Source organism: Entelurus aequoreus, linkage group LG04, assembly GCF_033978785.1.
Source record: "Entelurus aequoreus isolate RoL-2023_Sb linkage group LG04, RoL_Eaeq_v1.1, whole genome shotgun sequence".
In the NCBI taxonomy this organism is placed as follows: Eukaryota; Metazoa; Chordata; class Actinopteri; order Syngnathiformes; family Syngnathidae; genus Entelurus; species Entelurus aequoreus.
In genome coordinates, this window is record NC_084734.1 from 32,103,464 (window position 1) to 32,131,371 (window position 27,908).

A 27,908-nucleotide genomic window follows, 5' to 3' on the forward strand; every position below is an offset into this window, starting at 1 on the left:
AGTTAAAGTACCAATGATAGTCACACACACACACACACTAGGTGTGGCGAAATTATTCTCTGCATTTGACACATCACCCTTGATCACCCCCTGGGATGTAATGGGAGCAGTGAGCGGCAGCGGTGGCCGCGCCCGGGAATAATTTTTGGTGAATTAACCCCCAATTCCAACCCTTGATGCTGAGTGCCAAGCAGGGAGGTAATGGGTCCCATTTTTTATAGTCTTTGGTATGACTCGGCCGGGGTTTGAACTCACGACCTATTGATCTCAGGACGTTGCACACACGGCTGCAGGACGATGGACAGACGAGAATAGCCCGCCCTACGTTTGTGTGTCAACATTTTGGACTGACAGGAATAAAAAAATGTTAGACTTATTGTAGGTTCAGCAATTCCCTTTTATAATTTTATAGCTGCTGGAGGCTGATCAAAACAAATTAAATTGATGCTTTTTTGTGTCTTTTTTTAATTATTTTTTTTATTGAGGAAATCAATCAATTAATCAATGTTTATTTATGTAGCCCTAAATCACAAGTGTCTCAAATATATTACAGTATTTTATCTCAAGTGTCTCCATGGCCAAAGCCCAGTACGCATTTAAATAAGGCGGTTTGCACCACTTTTTAATTGCACGTGCAGTATTAGTAGATCACACGCAACACGCCCACTCATAATACATGCTATTTTTTTTTTTTTTGCACGTGGCATTTGGATCTTAGTAAAGGAGGCCCTAAGTGTTAAATGTAGGTCTACTTATGTATTTTTGTATTCTAGTGCAGTATTTGTCCTATTTTCTCTTTTTTTTGCTGCAGTGTACAGTTAAGATAGTCGACAAGCAGGACTTCCGTTTGCGGGTTAAGGATGAACTCGCCTAAACAACACAAACGGCTAATCTTGGCGCCACTGTACCTTCACCTTCTACAGTAGAATACGATCAAGTCTACTCTATTGGTTAAAAGTGACTATGTTTTTTATTCCATGTTTAGAGAGCTGTAATAATGTTCCATGCATCCATTTTCTACCGGGATCGCGGGGGCGGGGGGTGCTGGAGCCTATCCCAGCTGCATTCGGGCGGAAGGCGGTGTACACCCTGGACAAGTCGCCACCTCATCACAGGGCCAACACAGATAGACAGACAACATGCGCACACTCATTCAGACACTAGGGACCATTTAGTGTTGCCAATCAACCTATCCCCAGGTGCATGTCTTTGGAGGCGGGAGGAAGCCGGAGTACCCGGAGGGAACCCACGCAGTCACGGGGAGAACATGCAAACTCCACACAGAAAGACCCAGGGATCGAACCCAGGACCTTCGTATTGTGAGGCACACGCACTAAACTAGAAATGTATTTGATTTATTATTAACAAAAATGTCCGGTACCAAATAACCTTGATAAATGAGTGATGACTGTATCAAAAGTAAGAAGAAATAAAGCCATATTGTATCACTCACCCTATCCTTGGATGTACTATCCGATCTCAGAGGTAAATAATGACAAATGACTCACCAAAATAATGTACTTCCTCAGCTACGCTGTAGTTCAATTAAAAAAAATCTGTCTGGAGCCGCAAAAAATTAAAAGGCTTATAAGTGTTCTACAATGAAGGCAACACATGTTGTAAGTTTCTATATTAGCCTACTATCAAAGGCTGACGCAAATCTTCGTTGACAGAAATGTTGTATTTAAATTTTTATTCTACACATTTTTGCAACATTGGAAATCATTAGTAAAATGAAAGCTTCTCAGAGGGTGAGATAACTTCTGGAAATGGCGAAAGGTATAGATGTGTGTGTCCAAGTTTAAGGTCTTCTAATGGATTTATTACAATCTTTGCAAGCTTGGTAACGTTTGCTGTGGTCTGGAACAACATGGCACACAAACTACTTTGACAAATGCAGCCAATATTACATACAGATAATGTGTCATGAGACATGCAAACATAAATTAAATACATGGAGGACATAAGTAAAGGAAATTAAATGAGCTGAAATATTCCTAAAAATTAGGCATAATGATGCAATGTGTACAAACAGCTAGCCTAAATAGCATGTTAGCATCACTTAGCTTGCAGTCATGGATTGACCAACTATGCCTGATGAGCATAAATAAAATCAACAAAGCTCACCTTTGTGCATTCACGCACAGCATAGAATATATGGTGGACAAAATGAGACAGAATGAGTGGCATAAAACGCGTCTTTCTGTGGCAACGTCGGAGAAAGTTGTACATGTAAACTAACCTATGGTGAGTTCAAGGATCGCTGAAATTAGTAGGACAAAACGGTGCTTGCCAAATACTCTCATCAGTGAAGCATGTATAACATAAATAGTAGGATTTCTAACAATTAGGAAGGTTTGTGTCATGTTTGTTCTCCTACAGAAAAATACATTTTTTTTCTTCATCTTTTTCCATTTTCACACATCTCTGAAAGAGGTCCAGGGAGCCACTAGGGTTGAGGGCTGATACCCCCAACCTAAACAAACACCTCTTCACCCCTTAAAGTAAAGTAAAAAGTGAAAGTACCAATGATTGTCACACACACACTAGGTGCATTTGACCCATCACCCTTGTGTCACCCCCTGAAGGGGAGGGGAGTAGTGAGCCGCAGCGGTGACTGCGCTCGGGAATCATTTTGGTGATTTAACCCCCAATTCCAACCCTTTATGCTGAGTGCCAAGCAGGGAGGTAATGGGTCCCATTTTATAGTCTTTGTTATGACTCGGCCGGGATTTGAACTTACAACTCCCGATCTCAGGGCGGACACTCTAACCACTAGGCCTTGAGTCAACTCCCTAAGATTGGCTTCAATGTCGGGTGCTCGGTCCCCGGGAATACAATTAACTATGGCTGGTTTAAAGGCCTACTGAAATTAATTTTTTTTATTTAAACGGGAATAGCAGATCCATTCTATGTGTCATACTTGATCATTTCGCGATATTGCCATATTTTTGCTGAAAGGATTTAGTAGAGAAAATCGACGATAAAGTTCGCAACTTTTGCTCGCTGATAAAAAAAGCCTTGCCTGTACCGGAAGTAGCGTGACGTCACAGGAGCTAGTATTCCTCACAATTCCCCGTTGTTTACAATGGAGCGAGAGAGATTCGGACCGAGAAAGTGCCGATTACCCCATTAATTTGAGCGAGGATGAAAGATTCGTAGATGAGGAACGTTACAGTGAAGGACTTGAGAGGCAGTGATGGACGTATCTTTTTTCGCTCTGACCGTAACTTAGGTACAAGCTGGCTCATTGGATTCCACACTCTCTCCTTTTTCTATTGTAGATCGCAGATTTGTATTTTAAACCACCTCAGATACCATATCCTCTTGAAAATGAGAGTCGAGAATGCGAAATGGACATTCACAGTAACTGAACATGTAAATACACGATTAATAATATTCAGCTTTGCGAAGCTAAAAAAATAGAAGCTAACCTAGCAACGTAGCCAACGTGATAGCATCAGTCTCAAATGCAGATAGAAACTAAATTTTAAAAAACCCTGACTGGATGGATAGACAGAAGATCAAAAATACTATTAAACCATGAACATGTAAATACACGATTAATAATATTCAGCTTTTCGAAGCTAAAAAAAATAGAAGCTAACCTAGCTACGTAGCCAACGTGATAGCATAGCAGTCTCAAATGCAGATAGAAACTAAATTAAAAAAAACCCTGACTGGATGGATAGACAGAAGATCAAAAATACTATTAAACCATGTACATGTAACTACACGGTTAAAAATTCTCAGCCTGGTAAGGCTTAACTATGCTGTTGCTAACGACGCTAAGGATAATTTAGCAACTTGGCAACCGGACCTCACAGAACTATGTACTCTCTCCTTTTTCTATTGTGGATCACGGATTTGTATTTTAAACCACCTCGGATACTATATCCTCTTGAAAATGAGAGTCGAGCACGCGAAATGGACATTTAAAGTGACTTTTATCTCCAAGACAATACATCGGTGACACACTTAGCTACTGAGCTAACGTGATAGCATCGTTCTCAAATGAAGATAGAAACAAAATAAATAAACCCCTGACTGGAAGGATAGACAGAAGACCAACAATACTATTAAACCATGTACATGTAACTACACGGTTAAAAATTCTCAGCCTGGTAAGGCTTAAAAATGCTGTTGCTAACGACGCTAAGGCTAATTTAGCAACTTAGCAACCGGACCTCACAGAACTATGATAAAACATTAGCACTCCACCTACGCCAGCCAGCCCTCATCTTCCCATCAACAGCCGTGCTCACCTGCATTTCAGCGATCAACGGCTCGACGAAGGACTTCATCCGTGGGTTTGGCGGCAAGCATCGGCTAGGCGTAGTAAGTAGTTCTTGTTGTGTTGCTGTAAGTATTGTACTTAGCCTCTAAGACATCGATCGATCCCACCTACTACGTTCTTCTTTGCAGTCTCCATTGTTCATTAAACAAATTGCAAAAGATTCACCAACACGGATGTCCAGAATACTGTGGAATTTTGTCGAAGAAAACAAGAGGCTTTTCTATCGGGTCCGATGGGGTCCAACCACTTCCGTTGCTTTTGTGACGTCACACGCATAAATCATATCCAAAGGAGTTTTTCCAACCGGAAGTGTGGTGGGAATTTTAAAATTGCACTTTATAAGTTAACCCGGCCGTATTGGCATGTGTTGCAATGTTAAGATTTCATCATTGATATGTAAACTATCAGACTGCGTGGTTGGTAGTAGTGGGTTTCAGTAGGCCTTTAAGGTCCTGGGTTCGATCCCCGGACTCGGGGGTCTTTCTGTGTAGAGTTTGCAAGTTCTCCCAGTGACTGTGTGGGTTCCTTCCGGGTACTCAGACTTCCTCCCACCTCCAAAGACATGCACCTGGGGATAGGTTGATTGGCAAACTAAATCGGCCACTAGGCCACTGAGTAGGTTAAGCCTTCAAGATAGAAGATTTGTCTTTTTTGTTAAAGTGCTCACACTCGCAACTTTCATTGGCCCCTCGGTGCATTATGTCGCAGTTGACCTCAACAGAAAAAGAATGTGTGCGATTCTTTGGACATGCGATTGCGCGAAATGATTCGCAGGCAAATGGACTAGTTTGTTAGGCGCAATATTTGTCCGTACGAAAATAGGTATGTAAACGGTGATCCTAGAAAGAAAAGAAGGCACCACTGTACACTTGACTGTAAATGACTTTACTTCAAATTGAGTTAGTCTTTCCTGTTTTTGTCTTTGTTATTGCACCACAAAGTATCGAATAAGAGCGCCTTCTTCTTTTTTTGACATATCCATGAAAACTCCATCACGTTGTTGAGGAAAGAAAAACAGTCTTGACATGAAGGACACACAAACGTTCACTTGAACGGGCTGTCAGCTATTGGCACATTTTTATTCTGCTTTAGTAGGATCAACTTGCATAGTCCACATAACAACAAAGAGGAGCTGGAAGCCTGCATGCTGAATGTCAGATTCCTCTCTGGGGGGAAGTAGACTCAGTTCAATGGAAGCCTTTAAAAAAAAAAAAGGACGATTAGATTCAGCTGTCTGATAAGCTCTGACACTTGTCATATGTGTAGACGTCACTAAAAAGACAGGACACATTAAAGAACCACTGCTTTAAAGGGGAAAACACTAGTTTTCATCTTTGATTGTTCCTCCAGACAGCAGGTTCTCATTTGACTTAATGTCCATCCATCCATTTTCTACCGCTTGTCCCCCCGGTGGGTGCTGGAGCCTATCTCAGCTGCATTCGTCATTTGTGCTAAAATTTGCACGCTAAGTTTATGAGCTAGTTTTGCAACCGTTTACCCCAGAGCAACGTTCCCTCTAAGGTGCACGCCTGTGCAATTGCGCACTGCTCAAGCGTCCTCTGCGCACGGCAAATCTATGCCATGCACAAAATCAAATAAAAAAATAAGCGCATAACAATTTTCGACACACGGACACGACAGAGAAAACCGTTTTCGTCATCATTGTTCAAATATTGTAACGTCTGTCGAGACGCTTTGAGGACATGAATTCCATCCATCACTTTATTGAGCAAAACTCTTTATTGTCGGCCATAAACACATCACCAAAATATTAGTAAAAAAATGATATCTAGCAAACTGGTCATTTTCTGCAGTACAAACCAGACCAAAAGCAACTTTGTTATATCAACAGCAGCCGCTCGCTCTTTCTCACTTGCGCCAACACGTGCACATATGGCACTTAGCCAGTGATGCGTTTACAGACACACAAAAAGTCGTACAACTCCAACACCACATATTAAGTGTCATTCCAGGTCGTTACACTATGATTTACCAATCAAATGTGTGCTTATTCTCGTGTCATTTATTAGGAATCTTAATTTATAAATATTAATCATGAAATGCTGTTAGTATATCAAATAAATACTAATAAAAATATATTTTTTACAAACAGGAAGTTGCAGGAATGTACACATGATCCCCTGCTTACATCTCATTGTGCAACATGTGAATGTTTTAATGGGAACTAAATGCAATGTCTGAAAGGGGTACAAATTATTTCCAAAGCAGGACCTCCACCCAGACAAACAATACAAGTACACAGTTCATGAAAAACAATATTTTTTGTCATTGTAAGTGGGCCTAAACACTTATATTAGAAAATAACCTCATGGAAATGACTGCTGTCATTTGATTATAATAATAAAAGAATGTTGTCTGTCTATCTGTGTTGGCCCTGCGATGAGGTGGCGACTTGTCCAGGGTGTACCCCGCCTTCCGCCCGAATGCAGCTGAGATAGGCTCTAGCAACCCCGAAAGGGACAAGCGGTAGAAAATGGATGGATGGATGGAGATTGAACTTGTTACTTAGTCAGGTTTGGGACAGGTGTGCTGCTGGTGTAGCCACAGTGTGCACGTCTGATGTTGATCACCTGGGCTCCACTGAATGCTCAGGGAGTTTTTGCGTTTGCTCACACATGAAAAATTAGAGGGAACATTGCCTCAGAGTCGTATAACTTGGTACGTGACACTTGTAAACTGTTAGCATGCTAACATTAAAGTGCTAACTTTTTTTTGCTAAATGTACTCCTTTTTTTTTTTCTTATTCCCCAGCCATACACCTTAGAGTCATATGACTTGGTATGTAACACAAGCTAACTATTATCATGCTCACGTTAGCTTGCTAGCATGCTTACATTAGCATGCTAATTTTTTGAGGTCCTTTTTTTACCGTTCAGCCCAGAGTCATACTATGAGACACTTGTTAACTGTTAGCATGCAAATGATAGCATGCTAGCAAGCTAACTTAGGCTTGCTAACTTTTTCATCTAATTTTACACTTTTTTTCCCAACTTCCACAGCCATACACCTTCCAGTCATATAACTTGGTATATGAAACATGCTGACTGTTATCATGCTATGTGTTAGCATTTTTATGTAAGCATGCTACTTATTTAGGCTAGTTCTGTGGCTCTTTTTTTCCCGTTACACCTAAAACTCACAAATTCAGACACTCTGCACCATCTAGTAAGTACGGCGGCTTCCGGTGACCCCTGGCCAGAGGTCCAGGGCACAGATAGCAGGCCCATCAAAATTTCCGGGGGAATTTTTGTAGTTATTATTATTATTATTATTATTATGCAAAGCCACTCCCAGCCATCTAAAGTTAAAGTACCAATGATTGTTGCACACAATCGATCGGCGAAATTATTCTCTGCATTTGACCCATCACCCTTGATCACCCCCTGGGAGGTGAGGGGAGTAGTGGGCAGCAGCAGTGGCTGCGCCCGGGGATCATTTTGGTGATCTAAGGTTAGTCTGTTTCTTCCTCCCCCAGCGATCTGTCATATTCGGCCTTTTTAGTCGTCCCATGAGTACTAAAGCCGCCAATTCCATACGCAGGTGATTGCCGTCCCACCGCTAATTAAGTGTTGTGTGGCATAATCTGGACGTAATTCTGGTGTGGGGTCTGACATGTCCCCTACACTGTTTGACATCCAAAAATAATGTTGCGCTCATTGAATGGTGATAAGTCAAACATTAGCGCCAGGCAGAAAACGGTCGCTAAGGCTGAAACGTGTCCCCTTTTGATTGGCTTTCTGTGGCTGCTTCTTGCCAACGTGACAGTGATTGACAGCACGCAGCAGCTGACCAATCAGCGGTTAGATGTGAGATAAGATCGAGTTGGCCTCCACACAACAATATGAATCACGGACCAGACAGATGCTGCTGATAAACAAGGTTCCTGGTAGCGCAATGACTTACAGTAAGTACTGTCCTTTTGTTCCAGAGGACATAGGGCGATTACCACCCAGGACATAAAAAATAAATGTTAAAATAAATCATAATGCAATCTTAAAAAGTAGAGTTATTGTGTTGATTTTGTTATTTCGTACAAAAAAATAATTATTGAACTATTTTTTTCCCACTCATATTATGCATTTAATCTCGTCAAACAATGCCCCTTCAAGTAAGTAAGTAAGTGTGTGTGTGTGTGTGTGTGTGTGTGTGTGTGTGTGTGTGTGTGTGTGTGTGTGTGTGTGTGTGTGTGTGTGTGTGTGTACCCTTCTTGAGACATCAACAAGGAAAAGCTCATTCCATATGAGGACCGGTGAACAAGTTAGGACATAAATCATGGTCCCAATACAGAAAACCATTGCATCTAATAGAGAATGTATCATTTTCACACCTGGTGGTGAAATCTATCAAAATTAGGGTGTTCCCCCATAAAAAAGGGATTTTTCAAATTGACTGTGTGTCGGTTTTAAAAGTGCTCCCCCTTTGGTCAACATATGAAATAACAAGTGTGTGTAAGAAATTGAAATGCGCCCCTGTGGCCAAAATGTTTTTTTTTTTGTTTTTTTTTTTAAGTATATAGAGACATACCTGATTATCACAAAATGTCTCAATGTTTCTGATGTTCTTGTGATTGATCCTTCATTGTCTGATAATTTCTGTGTTTTCTTTAATATTTCTGTAATTCCGGACACACAAACAGAATCAAAGAATGTCAAAAAGCGGTACATAAATGAACATGCTAATGTCCTCTTTAAAAACGCCATCTCTTCACTACCACCTCTAAACCCATGTCATGCTGATGATCTTGTAAGGAACTTTAATTCCAAAATATCATTGCACCTGCTACAGTTAAAACGATTTCTGGTAAGCAAAAGGCACCCTGGAGAAAATCTGCTGTTGTAACAGCCCAGAGAAGAGAGTGCAGGAAGGTTGAACGTATCTGGCGGAATACAACACTTCATATTCACCATGACATCTATAAAGAAAGCCTCCAGGCCTACAATTTAGTCTTAAAAAGTGCTAGAGAAACATTATTCTCCAATATCATAAACAGCAACACTAATAAGGCCAAAACCCTATTTGCAACCGTTGACAGACTGACCAACCCCCCAACACAAATACCAGCCGAACTCCATTCCACGCAGAAATGCAATGAGTTTGCATTCTTTTATACTGATAAAATTGAAGGCATCAGACGAGCCCAATATCTCAAGCAAAAATGTTGGATCACCACCCCATTTAGGCAAAAGTAACACAGCAATGATGGAAAGCTTTAATGCCATAGACTCTAAAACTCTAGTGGAAACGGTGACAGCTCTAAAGTCATCCACCTACTGCCTTGATGTTTTACCTACCGACTTCTTTAAGAATGTTTTTGACTGCCTATCAACAGACATCTTGCAAATTGTTAATAATTCTATTCAATCAGGCAATTTCCCGAAGGCTTTCAAAACTGCAGTCATTAAACCTCTTCTAAAAAAGCGGAGCCTAGATGCCTCTGTTATCAACAACTACAGACCAATTTCAAATCTACCATTCATAAGTAAAATAATTGAGACAGTTGTCCTCCAACAATTAAATCACTTCTTGGCTTCTACTGGCTGCCACAACAACTTCCAGTCAGGGTTTCGGCCTCTTCGTAGCACAGAGATGGCCCTTCTTAAAGTTATAAATGACATCCGTCTAAACACAGACTGGCAAAACTTCAGTATTAATGCTATTGGACCTCAGTGCTGCATTTGACACTGTCGACCACTCAATACTTGTGGACAGGTTGGAAAACTGGGTGGGGATCTCAGGCACAGTTTTAAGCTGGTTCAAGTCATATCTACAAGATAGGAACTATTTTGTTTCCATTGGTGACTTTGTATCAAAACCAACCAACGTAACGTGTGGAGTCCCCCAAGGTTCAATCTTGGGGCCGACTTTATTTAACATCTATATGCTCCCACTAGGACAAATCATGCAAAATAATAACATTGACCATCATTGCTATGCCGAGGACACCCAAATCTATGTAGCGCTATCACCAAACGACTATCGCCCCATAGATCTTCTGTGCCAGTGCATTGAGCAAGTCAAACACTGGATGTGCCAAAATTTCCTACAACTAAATGAAGATAAAACTGAGATATTTGTTTTTGGTGCTAAAAAAGAAAGGTTTAAAGTCATCCAACACCTTCAATCACTGTCCCTGAAAACCTCAAATAAAGCCAGAAATCTTGGGGTTATTTTAAATTCTGATTTACATTTCGACAGTCACATCAAATCAGTAACAAAATCGGCCTACTATCACCTCAAAAATGTAAAAAGACTTAGAGGGCTCATGTCAGCTCAAGACTTAGAAAAACTTGTACATGCCTTTATTACCAGTAGGCTAGTCTATTGTAATGGTCTCCTTGCAGGTCTTCCCAAAAAAACTGTCAGGCAGCTACAGCTTGTTCAGAACGCTGCTGCTAGAGTTCTAACAAAGACCAAAAAATGTGAGCACATTACACCAATTCTTAAATCCTTACATTGGCTCCCTGTACATCAGAGAATTGATTTCAAAATCCTCCTGCTCACATATAAATCACTACATGGTCTAGGGCCCAAGTATATTACCGATATGCTCCCACTATATAAGCCCTCTAGATCACTAAGATCTTCTGAGACCAATCTGTTAGCGGTTCCAAGAGTAAACTCAAATCAAGGGAGAGCATCATTCAGTCACTATGCAACAAATAGCTGGAATAAACTTACTGAAGATGTCAGACTTTCCCCAACTCTGACTACTTTTAAAACTAGACTGAAAACTTTTATGTTCACCTTAGCTTTCAGCTAAAACTTTTAATCTTTTAACTTTTAAGGTCCGCACTGTTTTTATTTTTGTCTGCATTTTAATTTTGCTTTTATTTTCTTTCATTTCACTTTGTTGTCTGTGAAGCACTTTGAGTCTGCCTTGTGTATGAAAAGTGCTACACAAATAAAGTTGCCTTGCCTTGCCATACTGTAGTAACTTGAAGTAAATAATGACAATTAAAAACCAATTACAAAAAAAAATAGAATAACAAAGCTTACCTTTCTTATATTTGCATAGTATGTATATATTATCCATCCATCCATTTCCTACCGCTTGTCCCTTTTTTGGGATTGCGGGGGGTGCTGGAGCCTATCTCAGCTGCATTCGGGCGGAAGGCGCAGTACACCCTGAACAAGTCGCCACTAATGTTGTAATCTTTATATATCTAGAAAGGATGGTCCTAAAGAGGTAGGCATTTTTCGTAGGTCTCAAGAAGGAAATAAAACGTTTGTGTGTGTGTGTGTGTGTGTGTGTGTGTGTGTGTGTGTGTGTGTGTGTGTGTGTGTGTGTGTGTGTGTGTGTGTGTGTGTGTGTGTGTGTGTGTGTGTGTGTGTGTGTGTGTGTGTGTGTCCCACTTATGAAAACTACAAATTTGTCCCTGAGGAATAATATTTGATATAATGTTGGCTATCCCAGCTTTGCTACACATGACACCACTGAAGTTCACCTTATGTCTTCCTATGGAAGATCCATATTTGTGCATTAGCACTTTTAATTGTCAGTAGTGCATATTCTACAGTTAACATTTCTAGATTTGACACAGATATTTTCTAAAATAGTGGCATCCAGATCCAGCCCAGTAATGACACTAGACTGGCCTCTTTAAATAATTTAGAGAGGTCATATTATGGTTGTTTTCCAAATTTAAAACATTTCCCCGTGGTTTACATAACATGTAACGGTCGTGCTTCGGTCAAAAGTTTCCATAGATGATGTTTTACAACTACATCTCATCTTCAAGCCGCTTTCTGACTGTTTCTTCAAAATGAGCTATTAGGGCCTTGCATGGCAGCTCCCGCCATCAGTGTGTGTGAATGTGTGTGTGAATGGGTACATTGAAGGTAAAAAGCGCTATACAAGTATAACCCATTTACCGTTTTGTGGGCGGTCTTATTCCTGTGCTAAAGTCCTCCCTCAGGCCAAGCCCACTTTGACGGCATCAGTCATGTTTTAGTTTTTAGCGCTTCCCTATGGAGTCTATACTGCCAGATGTAAGTTAGAAGTATATCTCCACCATATATGAAGATGTCCGCTGACGTAACTTAGGCAAACTACGTCACTAAAGTGTCAAATTCCAAACGACTCATTAGGAGCAAGTTTGGAAGAATGTGGGATCTGAGCCGAGGATGTCGTTGTAGCTTGTGCAGCCCTTTGAGACACTTGTGATTAAGGGCTGTATAAGTAAACTTTAATTGATTGATTGAAGAAGGCAAGATTGTTTTATAAATATCTGCGCAATTCCTCCATGGTTTGATTTCAAACTTTCAAGAATCATGCAGATCCCAAATACAAAAAAAACAGGTACCAAAAAGGCTGCTAAAAATACTGTTAAAAATAAAGGGCACCACAAAAACATTTCATTATTGACTTTATTTTAACATAAAAATATACGTTTCTTATTGCAATCAAAGATGAATGTTGGGCATTAAGAAGGATAGTGAACATACTAGACAACTTCTCTTTTAGTAGTAAGTAAGCAAACAAAGACTCCTAATTTCAATAGAAATTTACAATATTCCATTCTAGTATTTGTCAAAATTAGGAGAGACAAGCGGTAGAAAACTTTGAATCTACTTGTTCATTTACATTTAATATTTGCTTACTTTCTGTTTTAACATGTTCTATCTACACTTCTGTTAAAATGTAATAATCACTTATTCTTCTGTTGTTTGATACTTTACATTAGTTTTGGATGATACCACGAATGCTTATATCAATCCGATACAGAGTAATTAAAGGATCATACATTGATCATAATTCAAGTTCTCCTGTGTACGGGGACATATTTCCTGCTTTTATAAACCATAAAAAAGACAAAAGATTTTCCGATACTTAAAAATATCGATGTAATCATCCTAGTCACGTCCGTTGTGTCCTTGGGCAGGACACTTCACCCTTGCTCCTGATGGGTGCTGGTTAGCGCCTTGCATGGCAGCTCCCGCCATCAGTGTGTGAATGTGTGTGTGTGTGAATGTGGAAATACTGTCAAAGCGCTTTGATTACCTTTAAGGTAGAAAAGCGCTATACAAGCATAACCCATTTATCATTATCATTATTATCATTTATTATTGACTATGTACGGCTGTTGAACTTGGTGTTGTTACAGTCGGTGTCCGTGTATGTTGACCCACGCATTTGTTTACAATTAGGAGCGCTAACTTGCTGTTAGTGGTTAGCTATTGTGTGTAGTGAAGCACGTTTAGCTATTCCTCATCCTTTAGGGAAGACTCTTGTAAGAAACGTAAATTATTTTGTTGCCATGGAGGCGAGGATTAATGATTAAAAAGTAGCTAAAACACTGCAGACTGCGGATGGACGTTAGCCACTTGGTTATGGTTTAAAGTCATATCCAACAATTGCGACGACAATTTTTTACTGTCAACTGAGTTTAGTTTTTTAATGATTTCTGCCGGTGGTGTGCCTCCGGATTTTTTCAACGCAAAAAATGTGCCTTGGCTCAAAAAAGGTTGAAAAACACTGGACTAGGGTATTAAAAAACCCACATGCAGTTAACAGGGCAGGGAAAAGCCACCTCCTGGGAGTGACAACAGCCATTTCCCATTTTCATAAACGTCTCCTTATAATGGATCATGCAAATGTGGCTCGGTATTAGCAGGAGAGATCACGGCGATGTGTTACCCATCGGAGGCGGCTTCCTGATGCCTCATCGTTAATTGATCATTGTGATACATTTCCCCAAATGAGCTCGGCTGACGGTCCCAGCTGCATAAATTAAAATGTGCGGCCTTACCTAATTACTCTGATTAGCATGAGCTCTGTGAACTATATAATCAGGCTGGGGGAAAATGTTCTGACTGCATCCAGTGAGAGTGTAAACACACTAACTGTGCACCATCCACGCCTTTTGGCCACAAGGTACAGCTGTAAAAAAGTGGATTTCTCTGAACATATCCTCAAAAGACTTGTTTGTAGCCTCCAGCGTGCAAATAAATCAGATAATAGTGCGAGATTAAGCAGCTGTCACCAGGCTGATGATCAAATATGTGCCCCGACTGTAAATAACCACAATCGCTGATGGCTTCCTTGATAGCACTGTCACCACCATCACCCTATGACGTGTTTTAAGATTAGAGCATACTATTTTTTTTTCTTCTTGTATCCACCCCAATCCTTAGCAGCTCGTTTTGATGTCATGCACACACGTAGAGACAGTAGATGATGTGCTGTCAGCGCTGCAGCAGAGCAGATAATAGCAATTAGCGTAATTCCCTTAATGAGATAACATCTGATTGGTTCTTCTTTTTAATCTACTTCTTTATTATAGATTTTAATTAATTTCAATGGGCGTGGCTAATGTGAAGTGTGTAGTTTTATTAGGGTTGTGCATAGGTGTGGTTACCGAGTTCGGTATTTTTATAAGTACTAACTGAATTCCATCGTTACCTAGGTGTCAATTAGAGATCGACTGATATTTTTTCAGGGCCGATACCGACTATTAGTACAGTGTTTTCCGGACCATAGGGCGCAGCGGATTATAAGGTGCACTGCCGATGAATGGTCTATTTTTGAACTTTTTTCATATATAAGGCGCATTAAAGGAGTCATATTATTATCATTTTTTTCTAAATGTAAAACACTTCCTTGTGGTCTACATAACATGTAATGGTGGTTCTTTGGTCAAAATGTTGCATTGATTATGTTCTACAGATCATCTTCAAGCCGCTTTCTGACAGTCGCTTCAGGATGCGCCGTTTTGTGGGCGGTCTTATTTACGTGGCTCACCTTCGGCAGCGTCTTCTCCCCGTCATCTTTGTTGTAGTGTGCAGCGTGCAAGGACGGGAGTGGAAGAAGTGTCAAAAGATGGAGCTAACTGTTTTAATGACATTCAGACTTTACTTCAATCAATACCGGCGCAGCATCTCCTCACGACAACACCGGAAATGTGTCCCGTGAAAAACCGTCCGACCGGAACTCTCTAATAACTAAAGTTCCTTGGGTGAATAATGTAAACTCACTACACCGGTATGTTTTAGCGCTTTCATGGCGAGTTTACTGACAGATATAACTAAAGGACTTTACACTACTTTATACTACAAATGGCACGAAAACATTTACTACAAAAACATTTTGATAGATTTTAAAATGTTGCTGTTGTTTACTTACCTCTTATGTTTGACTGCCATCTAATGGCCACACTTATCATTACACCATGCACCAAATAAAGTAGTGTAGCATCCCGGTAGAGTTGGTGCTGCAGGGAATTATGGGTATTTGTGGTGCAAATATTGTCCCGAAATGTGATTGTCATTATTGTTTAGAGTGGTTTCACAATATGGCACATGTTTATGACAGTGTTGGCGTTGTTTATATGGACACCCTTAGTGTGACATGTATGGCTGTTGACTAAGACTGACCTTCATTCACTTGTACAGGAGCTGTTCCAAATCAACATGATCACCAAGATCGGCTAAGAACTTTCAGAGGGAAAGCCTTGCTTGACAATTTCAATTAAAGAAGGGACAAGCGGTAGAAAATGGATGGGTGGATTTACCCTGTCCAACGCTACAAAAGCATTGAGGTGGGTAAGCTCAACCAAATTTATTCCTTACCTTGGGCGCACTGGGTTCCAAGGCGCACTATCTAGTTTTGAGGGAAAAAAAGGATATTAAGTGCGCCTTGTAGTCTGGAAAATAGGGTATTTATTTTCAAAATAGTTTTTCTATGCTATGTGCCTCTTAAGACCTCACCAGTTGCTTTGAAAGATCATGTTAGCTCTAAACTAAACAAAAGGTGGATTCATCTTTTTGTTATCTTTTTATACAAATAAGAAATGATGAGAGAACCGAATCGTTAAGCACTTAATCGAAAGTGTAATCTAAACCGTAAAAATCGAATCAACTCCCTTCCCTCACCACATGCATTAACGCGTTAACGTTGACAGCCCGACAGCAAACACAATGTGAGGCGTGAACGATTCCAAGATCATCAATCAATGAGGAAGCACGCTTCTACATCCTTGTCATTCACAGCCAGAGAATAGACATGCTGACATGCTGACCCCAGTCAGGAGATGTTTGCACCACCATCACTATTCTTATACACTCCCCAAACTGTAAGGGGAGCAGCAGGCTACAATACACTGGCTGCAAACATCATCATCATCATCATCATCAGAGACGCCTCGCAAGTCATTCTGCTGTTTACGCTCGCCTTGATGCACACACACAGATACGCGATACAACGGAGACAAAGGCAGAGTGAGGTCCTTCAGGGGTAACTGGAATCAAGGAGCTGCATTGGAATGAATTGTGAAATACAGATGTTTGATATAAATGAACAGATGCATGAATAATTAATGTGGGGAATGGAAGCTCTGCATTTCCTTGATTTATACAACTGCGGAAAGTAGCAGGTGTCTGTTTGATTAATCACTCTTTGTATCAAAAATATTTTGTTTGCTAACCTCCCCGACATCTCTCCAGGTCGTGTGTGTGTGTGTGTGTGCGTGTGTGTGCGTGTGTGTGCGGTGTGTGTGTGTGTGTGTGTGTGTGTGTGTGTGTGTGTGTGTGTGTGTGTGTGTGTGTGTGTGTGTGTGTGTGTGTGTGAAAGGAAGAAAAGCTCTGACTGAGTTGGGGAAAAGTTGTTTGCCTCCACATTTTGGTTTGCACGAATTCCTTTCCAGTTCATGTCTGAAAATGTTCATCTTATTTTTGGGTCAATATGGTGAAATCAGCTCAACCTGCCAAAAACAGTCTAAAATCGATCCCCTAGGAAGCTAAATGTACCGTATTATCCGGACTATAAGGCGCACTTAATTTTTTTTTTTTTCTCAAAACTCGACAGTACGCCTTATAACCCGGTGCGCCTAATGTAAGGAATACATCTGGTTTTAATCACCGACCTCAAAGCTATTTTATTTGGTACATGGTGTAATAAGTGTGACCAGTAGATGGCAGTCAAACATAAGAGATACGTGTAGACTGCACTATGATGGCAATATGACTCAAGTAAACCACACTAACATTTTATATGTTCCATTGAAAATATAGAACATTTCACACGGCGCTCAAAAATCTGTCAAAATGTTTTAGTATGACTTTGGTAAACTATGAAGCCCCACCGCTTGATGTGCTTCAACATACGAGTATTATTATGGTGTGTATAAGATAAGACATATTATCTGGTGTTTTGTGTCGCAATATTATGCAAAAGCAACTTGTCTTACCTTCTGGTACCTGCTGATCTGTATTTGGGATCTGCATAAATCCTGAAAACTTGCGCGCCTCCGCCTTTGTAGTCCGTGCCGACAACGTAGTTGATAAGCTTCTTCTTTTTTCTCCATCTTCTTGTTATGTGACATTCATCCTCCGCTGTTGCCATTTCTCATATAAAGCAGTGTAAAGTTCGTACTTATATCTGTCAGTAAACTCGCCCTGAAAGCGGTAAAACATACCGGTGTAGTGAGTTTACATTATTCACCCAAGGAACTTTAGTTATTAGAGTTCCGGTCGGACGGTTTTTCACGGGACACATTTCCGGCCTTGTTGTTGTTTTCAGATGAGGAGATGCTGCTCCGTTACTGATTTAAGTAAAGTCTGAATGTCATTAAAACAGTTAGCTCCATCTTTTGAGACTTCTTCCACTCCCGTCCTTGCACGCTACACCGCTACAACAAAGATGACGGGGAGAAGATGCTGCCGAAGGTGAGCCACGTAAATAAGACCGCCCACAAAACGGCGCATCTTGAAGCGACTGTCAGAAAGCAGCTTTAAGATGATCTGTAAAACATAATAATCTATGCAACATTTTGACCAAAGAACCACCATTACATGCTATGTAGACCACAAGGAAGTGTTTTACATTTAGAAAAAAAATCATAATAGGACCCCTTTTAATGCGCCCTATAATCCGGTGTGCCTTACATATGAAAAAATATCGAAAATAGACCATTCATCGGCAGTGCGCTTTATAATCCGGTGTGCCCTATGGTCCGGAAAATACGGTAAATGTCAATCGCCCTTCTGTGAAACCAAACCTTCTTTGTTAGTGAACAATAAATTGAACAGTAAAGAAAAGACTAGACAAAAAGGCTGAATAACACAAATGTAACACAGCACTCTCTCACACCACAGGTGTGAAGAGAAACACTTGTTTGCACATTTGATGTTATTAATAAAAGCTGCGGACAAGTTATATAACAAGAAGTGTTAATAATGAGAGGTTTAAAAAGGTTTTACTTTTGACTGAAGAGACACTCAAACGATTGCTTTTGTTTATGGCTGCAAGTATCAATAATTTAAGTAATGGAGTAATCTATCGATTGTTTGATTCATCGAGTAATTGGATAAAACACACTTAATTGCCATAACACGAATTTTAGGGAAAATACTTAACAATTTTTGTGCTTGCCAAAGCTTTTTTTCTAAAAAATGCACATCATCAACAAATTGCACTTCTAACATGTGTGCATTAATAAAAATAAAAAACGATAACACTCCACTGTTTGTCGCCACCCACACAGCGTGTGTCAACTATGTCAGTGAATTCATCAGCTACGGATTTGATACAATTTTATTAGTTTCACTCATTAATTGATTAAGCAAAGCTTGTTTCAAATCCAATTAATTGATTAATCGTTGCTGCCCTACTTTTGACGTTCTCATTAACGTTTTTTTGTTTTCATGACATGATAATGGAAAAATCTAATTTCTCATGGACATGCATGTACTCCTATGTATACATAACAATATGAAATATGTACAGTATGTACTGTATATTGGTCATTTTAAACATTGCCAGAACTTATTTCCTCAGCGCATTTATTTCAGTGCCCATAGCAACACACATTCAACATCCCGGCAACAAACACATGTATTTTCTAAAGATTTAGACTTAGACTTCCTTTTTATTGTCATTCAAATTTGAACTTTACAGTACAGATAAGAACAAAATTTCGTTGCATTAGCTTGTTGTAGTGCAGGATAAAAGAGCAATAAGGTGCAGATATAAATAAATAGATTACTGTACAGATAAATATATTGCACTTTTGCTTATGCATCCAAGTTTATGGATGTATGTTATATTGTCTTTATTTTCCAGCGAGTTAATCCATTTTTGGGGGGGATTGAGGGGATTATTATGATGCGTTCAGAGTCTTATGGCCTGAGGGAAGAAGCTGTTACAGAACCTGGAGGTTCTGCTACGGAGGCTGCGGAACCTCTTTCCAGAGTCCAGCAGTGAAAACAGTCCTAGGTGGGGGTGGGAGGAGTCTCTGCAGATTTTCTGAGCCCTGGTCAGGCAGCGGCTTTTTGCGATCTCCTGGATAGGAGGAAGAGGAGTCCTGATGATCTTTTCCGCCTAATCATGGTAGACTTGATAATACACAACAAAGATGGCTATTTTTGGACAAATGAGGATTCACAACCTTATCTTTTTGAAGCTGAATATATGGAGGATGAACTACTGGTTATAGAAGCGAGCACAATGAAAGTGTGAAATGTTGGAGCAGACGAAAAATGAGAGAGTGATGTCGGCGTAGGGCTGGGCGATATGGCCTTTTATTAATATCTCAATATTTTTAGGCCATGTCACGATACACGATATACTCGATATTTTGCCTTAGCCTTGAATGAACACTTGATGTATATAATCACAGCAGTATGATGATTCTATGTGTCTACATTAAAACATTCTTGTTCATTCTGCATTAATATATGCTCATTTTAAACTTTCATGCAGAGAAGGAAATCACAACTAAGTAAATTTACCAAAACTGTATTTATTAGAGAGTTATTAAGCAGTGGCACAAATATTCATGTCATTTCAAAAAAGAAAATGCAAGATTGTCAGAGACATTTTAAAACAAGCTCTTAGTGCACTTTTGTGCATGATGTCACTAAGATGACATATCAAAACAACACTAAATTAAAGTGCACTTTTTGTACAGAACGCCACTACAATAGTTTAAAACAAATAAAGTGCACTTCTGTGCATGATGTCACACAAGATATTTCAATAACTGTCAAATAAAAATGAGCTGCCTAATAGGAAATCAAATAGTGTATGTCCTTCACTATGTGGTAGGTTCCTGCGGACGTTGTCTCCTGCTGTTGACTATTTTTGTCATACGGTGTTGATGTGGAAATAGTTGCTTCTGCATTTTGTTAGTGTGGCACCGAACGGAGATGTTGACATGCTGAGTTTCAAACACTCTTCATTCTCTAGCGGGTGACTTTTCAAATGATGCTACATCAGTAGAGCTGCTACTTTTTGTACGCTTTTGCCACATACTTGACATATTACAATTGTATATTCGACATATTCCCGTTTGAAGCCAAACCACCGCCAGACGATGGACCCCGTGCTGTTTTTCTTGGCAATAAATTCTTCCTTCATTTGTTACCAGATTTGCACCTTCTCTCTCTCGTATTACCACTCGCATCGCTCCGTTAGCACCACAGCTAATGTTACCATGCCGCTACCTCTCTGCTCCACGAGGGCGTATATACGTATGTGACGTATGTAAGAAAGTGCGCTTGTTTTACGTCTCTATGAGAGAGAGACAACAAAGAGTGAGAAGAGCCTGTAGTGTAATGCCCGCAGCTAAAAGCAACTGCGTGAGAATGTATACTCGAATATCACGATATAGTCATTTTCTATATCGCACAGAGACAAACCCGTGATATATCGAGTATATCCATATATCGGCCAGCTCTATGTCGGCGTGACTTGACGCTGTAAATGTGGGACTTTGAGCCAAGCTATGACGACCGAAATGGAGTGCTTGCCCAAAATCAACTGGAAAAAAACGCCCCCAGCTAGCTTGACCAAAGAGACAAATGTCCATCAAGTGAGTCACTGTTATATTGATCATGATACACGCAGCATGTCATGCTTGTTATTACAACTACAGTACATACTGTATGCTGTCAAGCTAGCTGTGTACAAACAAAACATGAAGTGTGGGCTAATACTTTACAGATACCGTAATATGATAGTTCTTCATGTTTTTCATTACCAACTCCAAAGCCATTTAGCTGCTGACACAGAAGCTAGCTTACGGCTAATGTCGTAGCATGCCGTCGCAACATGATGTGTTACTACGCTGGTAAAAAGTGTACCTCAGTGTTCAATCTTACAATAACAATGACTCTCCAGCTTGGTTATTATACAAGTCACGGTATGTAAATACTGTTTTGTTGGCGGGTTTTGGATGCATTTTTTTGAGTGATTTAGAGGCAGAATAGTTTGCTCTCATTAGCTGCATTGCTAGCCACCTAGAACGAGCCGATTATCGGCAGCATACAACCCTGTTAGCACACTGGTGTCAAACTCAAGGCCCGGGGGCCAGATCAGGCCCGCCACATAATTGTATGTGGTCCTCCATGTCATTTTATGTAGTGTGCCACATCATTTTATTTGGTCCGACACAATATTTCATGTGGTCTGCCAAGTAATTTTATGTGTCCGCCACTCTTTTTACATAGGCCGCCACGTAATTTCATGTGGCTCACTACATTAATTTGTGTTTTTGTATTTGTTGTTTTTTTTGACAATTTTGACCAAGAAATGTACTGCATGCGCTTACATGTGTTCTGCACTTTGACATTATCTGATCATGCAACAGGACGTTAAAAGCATATTTTTTTGGTTGTCAAAATTAAATACTTAAAGGCCTACTGAAACCCACTACTACCGACCACGCAGTCTGATAGTTTATACATCAATGATGAAATCTTAACATTGCAACACATGCCAATACGGCCGGGTTAACTTATAAAGTGCAATTTTAAATTTCCCGCTAAACTTCCGGTTGAAAACGTCTATGTATGATGACGTATGTGCGTCAATCGTTGAAACGGAAGTATTGGTACCCCATTGAATCCAATACAAAAAAGCTCAGTTTTCATCTCAAGATTCCACAGTATTTTGGACATCTGTGTTGGTGAATCTTTTGCAATTTGTTTAATGAACAATGAAGACTGCAAAGAAGAAAGTTGTAGGTGGGATCGGTGTATTAGCGGCTGGCTGTAGCAACACAACCAGGAGGACTTTGACTTGGATAGCAGACGTGCTAGCCGGTGCTAGCCGACGCTAGCCGCCGACCGCACGGATGATCGGGTGAAGTCTTTCGTTTTTCCGTCGATCGCTGGAACTCAGGTGAGCACGGGTGTTGATGAGCAGATGAGGGCTGGCTAGCGTAGGTGGAGCGCTAATGTTTTTATCATAGCTCTGTGAGGTCCCGTTGCTAAGTTAGCTTCAGTGGCGTCATTAGCAACAGCATTGTTAAACTTCGCCAAGCTGGGAATTATTAACCGTGTAGTTACATGTCCATGGTTTAATAGTATTGTTGATCTTCTGTCTATCCTTCCAGTCAGGGATTTATTTATTTTGTTTCTATCTGCATTTGAGCCCAATGCTATCACGTTAGCTCAGTAGCTAAAGAGCTTCGCAGATGTATTGTCGTGGAGATAAAAGTCACTGTGAATGTCCATTTCGCGTTCTCGACTCTCATTTTCAAGAGGATATAGTATCCGAGGATGTTTAAAATACACATCCGTGATCCACAATAGAAAAAGGAGAAAGTGTGGAATCCAATGAGCCAGCTTGTACCTAAGTTACGGTCAGAGCGAAAAAAGATACGTCCTGCACTGCACGCTAGTCCTTCACTCTCACTTTCCTCATCCACGAATCTTTCATCCTAGCTCAAATTAATGGGGTTATCGTCTCTTTCTCGGTCCGAATCGCTCTCGCTGCATTGTAAACAATGGGAAAATGTGAGGAGTCCTTCCTCCGGTGATGTCACGCTACTTCCGGTATAGGCAAGGCTTTTTTTTATCAGCGACCAAAAGTTGCGACCTTTATCGTCGTTCTCTACTAAATCCTTTCAGCAAAAATATGGCAATATCGCGAAATAATCAAGTATGACACATAGAATGGATCTGCTATCCTCGTTTAAATAAAAAAAAATCATTTCAGTAGGCCTTTAAAGTACCGGTAGAGTGGAAAATCAAGTTGGCTTTATATGCTTAATTATGTTCCATTGTATCCATTAAAGTTTCTAATTGTACTTACAATTCGCAAAGTGTGTAAAAATACCGTCGAACCAGCACAAAATGCCACAAATTCAGTCAGCCATAGCTGAGATAGGCTCCAGCGCCCCCCGCGACCCCAAAAGGGACAATTCGGTAGAAAATGGATGGATGGATGGATCTTAAATATTCCTGTTCTTCGGTCATTTCCGTAGATTGACGTCACTTGAGTAACACTTCCGCACTCTTGACTATAGTATCAGATCAGTCTTACTGGAAATATACAACAATTAGAGAGAGCTGTGCAGTCTATCATTCACAATCCCTATGTAAGACATGAACACGTTTTTTTTTTAAATGCATTCTAAGTCGTAAATAAATAAATATTCCGTCAATGGGGGCTCTCTATTTCGCACACAAAACCTTCTAAATAACCATCAAAAACCTGCCAACAATACTCCTATATACAACTTTGTGACGTGAATGTTAACCAAATATTAGCGATGTTGTTATTATAAGCAGCAACACAGACAAACTATATTTTAGCGGCAAATGGATAACACACAACTAAGTCAAGACAAACACACACAACCTAAGGCATTGTCTGCAGGAAGACTTTCCCTTCTTAACCCTCCGTGTGCATCATGAATAATGTTTCATCTAAACTGGAAGACATGAACATCCTATCAGTCATCCTCAAAGTAAAAGCAGACATTGTACAGTAAACTATTGTTTTATTATGTTTGTATTTTGTACTTCCTGTTAAGGCACTTAGCAATACTGCTGCTACATGATGCTTAGCAGAGATTCTAAAACTCTTAGCTTCCATCCAGCCATCCATTTTCTACCGCTTGTCCCTTTTCAGGGTTGCGGGGGGTGCTGGAGCCTATCCCAGCTGCACTTGGGCAGAAGGTAGCGTACACCATGGATACAAATGGAGCAATACAAATACCAATATAAATAACACTATTGATAATGAATAATAACAATAATTACCTCTATTATCAACAATAAAAGTATTTCCAATGCAACAATACATGTATGTAATGATAACTTGAAATACAAAAGAAAGCAGAAGAGAAGCGAACTGTATTAACCTTGTAGATTGTTATAGTAACAATAGGTTAAACTTTGTCAATGTGCCATGTGTTTCCCAGCCATGTGTTACGGAGAGAACATGAGAACAGAAAGACACAGAAAGGAACCGAACCCAGGACCTTCTCGCCGTGAGGCACGGGCACTACCACGTGTTTTTCTAATTACTATGAAAAACAAAGGCAGTCGTCTCCATCCGAGTGTGTCGCTACAGACTACTTTTGGCAGCAGCCACTCAGACATGTCATTGGCAAAAATGGGTGTAATATAATTTATGTCGCCTTCATGAACCATCGCTGTTGCCTTTTTGTCAATCAATACTAAAATGGGACCCAAAGTGCCAGTAAAGATTTGTGGCGATCTTTTGGCGTTGGATGAACATGCTAAGAATGAAACATCCTAAAATCCGCACTTGTTGGGCATGTTTTTGTTGACGTTGTTATGGTCGATACACATAAAAGATGAAATATCGGGCGTGAGGGTGATGATGTATATGCTGATGCTTAATCAATAATATGACTTGGCTTGCAGGTGTGTGGGTGATGAATGCAGTCTCTGGTTGATTAAAAAATGGCACGTTATACTAATATTATATTGTTGTCATTACCTGCATTTGATGGATCATTTAAGAATGTCATTTCTTTCGAATCAAAAGACACATTCTCGTGGCAATCCATCACCATGTGACATGAGAAAAATTCAATACAAATATTTCAATACCCAACTTAGATTACAATCCTGTCCCCAATTAATGGAGCGTAAATAAATGAAATAGTGTAGATTGGTTGAGGCAACCTCCGATGCCCTTCTGTCTTTATGCGTACATGCTGTCTGAGATTAAAGGGAGGCGGATGGAAGAAAAAGAACAATCTATATTTCCCATCAGGAGACATAGATCAAGTCTCCACTGGTGGCCATGAGATCATTTGGCCGCAAAATGTCCTCTTCCTCCCCAGGTTTTCCTTCAGTTGTCATTTTTGATTAAGCTTGCTATACAGGAGGTTTGGATTTCAAGGCCTGGTTTTTAGGAGCGTGAAATCCTCAGTGACCATGACGGTGTGATGAACGGGTGGCGTCAGCGGCCCTGGGGTGTAAAAAAAAACCTGGACATTTTTTTGCTAAAGGTTAAAGGGTCCCATTATTGCTGAATTGGCACTTATTTTCTACTTCTGGACCTAAAATGATATCTGAAAGGTACAGTCCTCACAAAATAGACAGGGTTGTTTTCCCAACAAGTTTCAGCACATTTTGGAATGCCTACTTTTGCTCCGAAATATGAGCGGTATTGGAATCAATTTCATATTGCGTAATTTGTGTTTTGTCTTCATTTCGAATAACAAGATTTTCATGCAGAATTTGAAGGAATTAGCAAAATACCCTGCAAGGGAGAAAGACTGGCTCAAAACTAAATATTCTGTTCATTACGTGTTTTACAGGTTTTTGCCAAGAAAGTGTCACCAGGACTCTGCGATTCCTTCCTGAAGCAGACACACCAGTGGCTACATTACGGAGCTTAATAGTATTCATACCTTAAACGCAGGAAGTGTAGGTCCGCTTCACGCTCGCAGCAGGGGGCACTGGCATTCAAAAAGCAGAGAAAAAGAAGGTAAGCTGCTAGTATTCTATTTTGCGTCCTCTTCCACTGATGTTTTATTGCTGGAGTTGTAACTTGAGTTGAGTTGAATTGTGGTCGAGAAAATCCTGAAAGAACATACAGTAAATAGATAGACATGGTATTCACATTTACCATGGCTTTACATGGGTGGGAACAAGCCAGGATTAAAAAAATTATAATAAAAAGTATGAAAAATTTCATAATCAGCTTAACAAAATACCAATGACAGGCAGATACAGGCTATGGTGTCCAGGGGCGTCACTAGCTTTTAAGGACAGGGGGGGCTTAGCCCCCAGGAGATGCACAGGATGCGAGCGAACGTAGCGCACAAGCACAAAACTTCACAAACGGCTAACAAAGACTTAGAAATTATTCATTGTTATTATTATTATTTCAGTCGGTTTATTTTCAATTTGTGTTCAGTACAACAACAAACATGGGTTTGCACAGTGACATTTTGTTTACAGCATCAACAAGAAACAATTACTTGCATGATCCTTCAAGATACACTGAAGCACAATATGAAAGTCATGGCATTAGCCTCTGTGTTATTCATTCACAACATAGAGGCTAATGCCACCACTTTCGCTCACAATACAAAAATTGTTTGTTCCCAAATATTTTGAAGTTGCACAGATTACATTTTGGGCACATATGTGACTAAAATGGTTGTAAATTCAAGCCCTGGAAATATTACTTAATTACTTGAATTAAAGTAATATCTGGATCGGGATAATTTGGCTTGTATATTTTATATTTATATATATATAAATATATATATTATGGCAAGCCGTTAAGGAAATTAAATATATATGGAAGTCTGAATAGAAATGAGAAACTTTTATATATACTGTAAATAACAAAGACTTAGAGTCCGTCTGCTGAACTGAAAAAGAGCCAAAGCTGTCAAAGAGCTGAGGGACCATCTTCAAAGTGCAATGCTGAAACAAATAATGCAAACAATAAAATGTAGCTTCCAAGGCTTGAGATTAACGTAGTCCCGTTGTCCCGGGGACGGTAAAAAAAATGCACGGGACGAAATTAAATGCTCCCCGGGACGATGGCTTTTAACCATTTTTTTTTCTTTTTGTTTTTATGTATTTATTCATTTTACATTTTATATTAAATGTCTTGGTTTTTCCACCCTCTGAAAATCCTATGAAATGTTTAACAAGCCATCCTATAATAATACAAAAGCTATTAATGTAACAATATAATAAAACAAATATATTTAATGATGTTTTTTTCATTATTTTAACAATAGGCTAATGTATATTACTTTATATAGACTCTACAAGAAACACAAAACTTAAAAACTAAAATATTTACAATTGCAGACACAAGGTTCTTGTTCTGCAGTGCTGTGTGCTAATGTGCTTCGTACACCTACAGGACCGCAAGCGAGGTCGCAGAGAAAATGCGGACTGGATTTTGAGTAATGTGGGCATTTTCTATATGAACAAGACCAAGGACCGCAAGCAAGGTCGCAGAGAAAATGCGGACTGGATTTTGAGTGATGTGGGCATTTTCTAAAAGAACAAGTGTAATGGATTGGATACCGACGCACTAAAGAGGCTCTCTACCTTACGCTATGAAGTGAGGGGAAACTGAGTGAATAATGACAGGTTATATGATTATTTTTTTAAACTCATATTCGGGCCACTTTATAATGAATATGTCGGCATGTATTTGTAAAAAAAAAAAAAAAAAAGCTTTTTTTTTTTTGTTAACACCAAATTATTTAGGGGGTCTAAAATAGGCCTAACAGCGCCAATGATGGTGTCTATATATATATATCATCATATTTTTATATTTCTTTGTTGCTCATATTGTCAACCACATCACTTTTGAAGTACCGTAATTTCCGGACTATAAGCCGCTACTTTTCCC

At 39.8% G+C, this 27,908-nt stretch overlaps 1 protein-coding gene across 16 annotated transcripts in view; it reads left to right on the forward strand.

Moving 5' to 3' along the window:
• Nucleotides 1-27,908, forward strand: part of stxbp5a (syntaxin binding protein 5a (tomosyn)) — a 441,079-nt gene that overhangs the window by 314,635 nt on the left and 98,536 nt on the right. For 15 of the 16 annotated variants that reach the window (XM_062044606.1, XM_062044598.1, XM_062044613.1 and 12 more), the window contains 2 exons: nucleotides 15,710-15,855; nucleotides 25,840-26,009. The gene's annotated coding sequence lies outside the window, so the exon portion shown is untranslated. The remainder of the gene's footprint in view (nucleotides 1-15,709; nucleotides 15,856-25,839; nucleotides 26,010-27,908) is intronic. The other variant, XM_062044603.1, reaches the window with a different exon arrangement.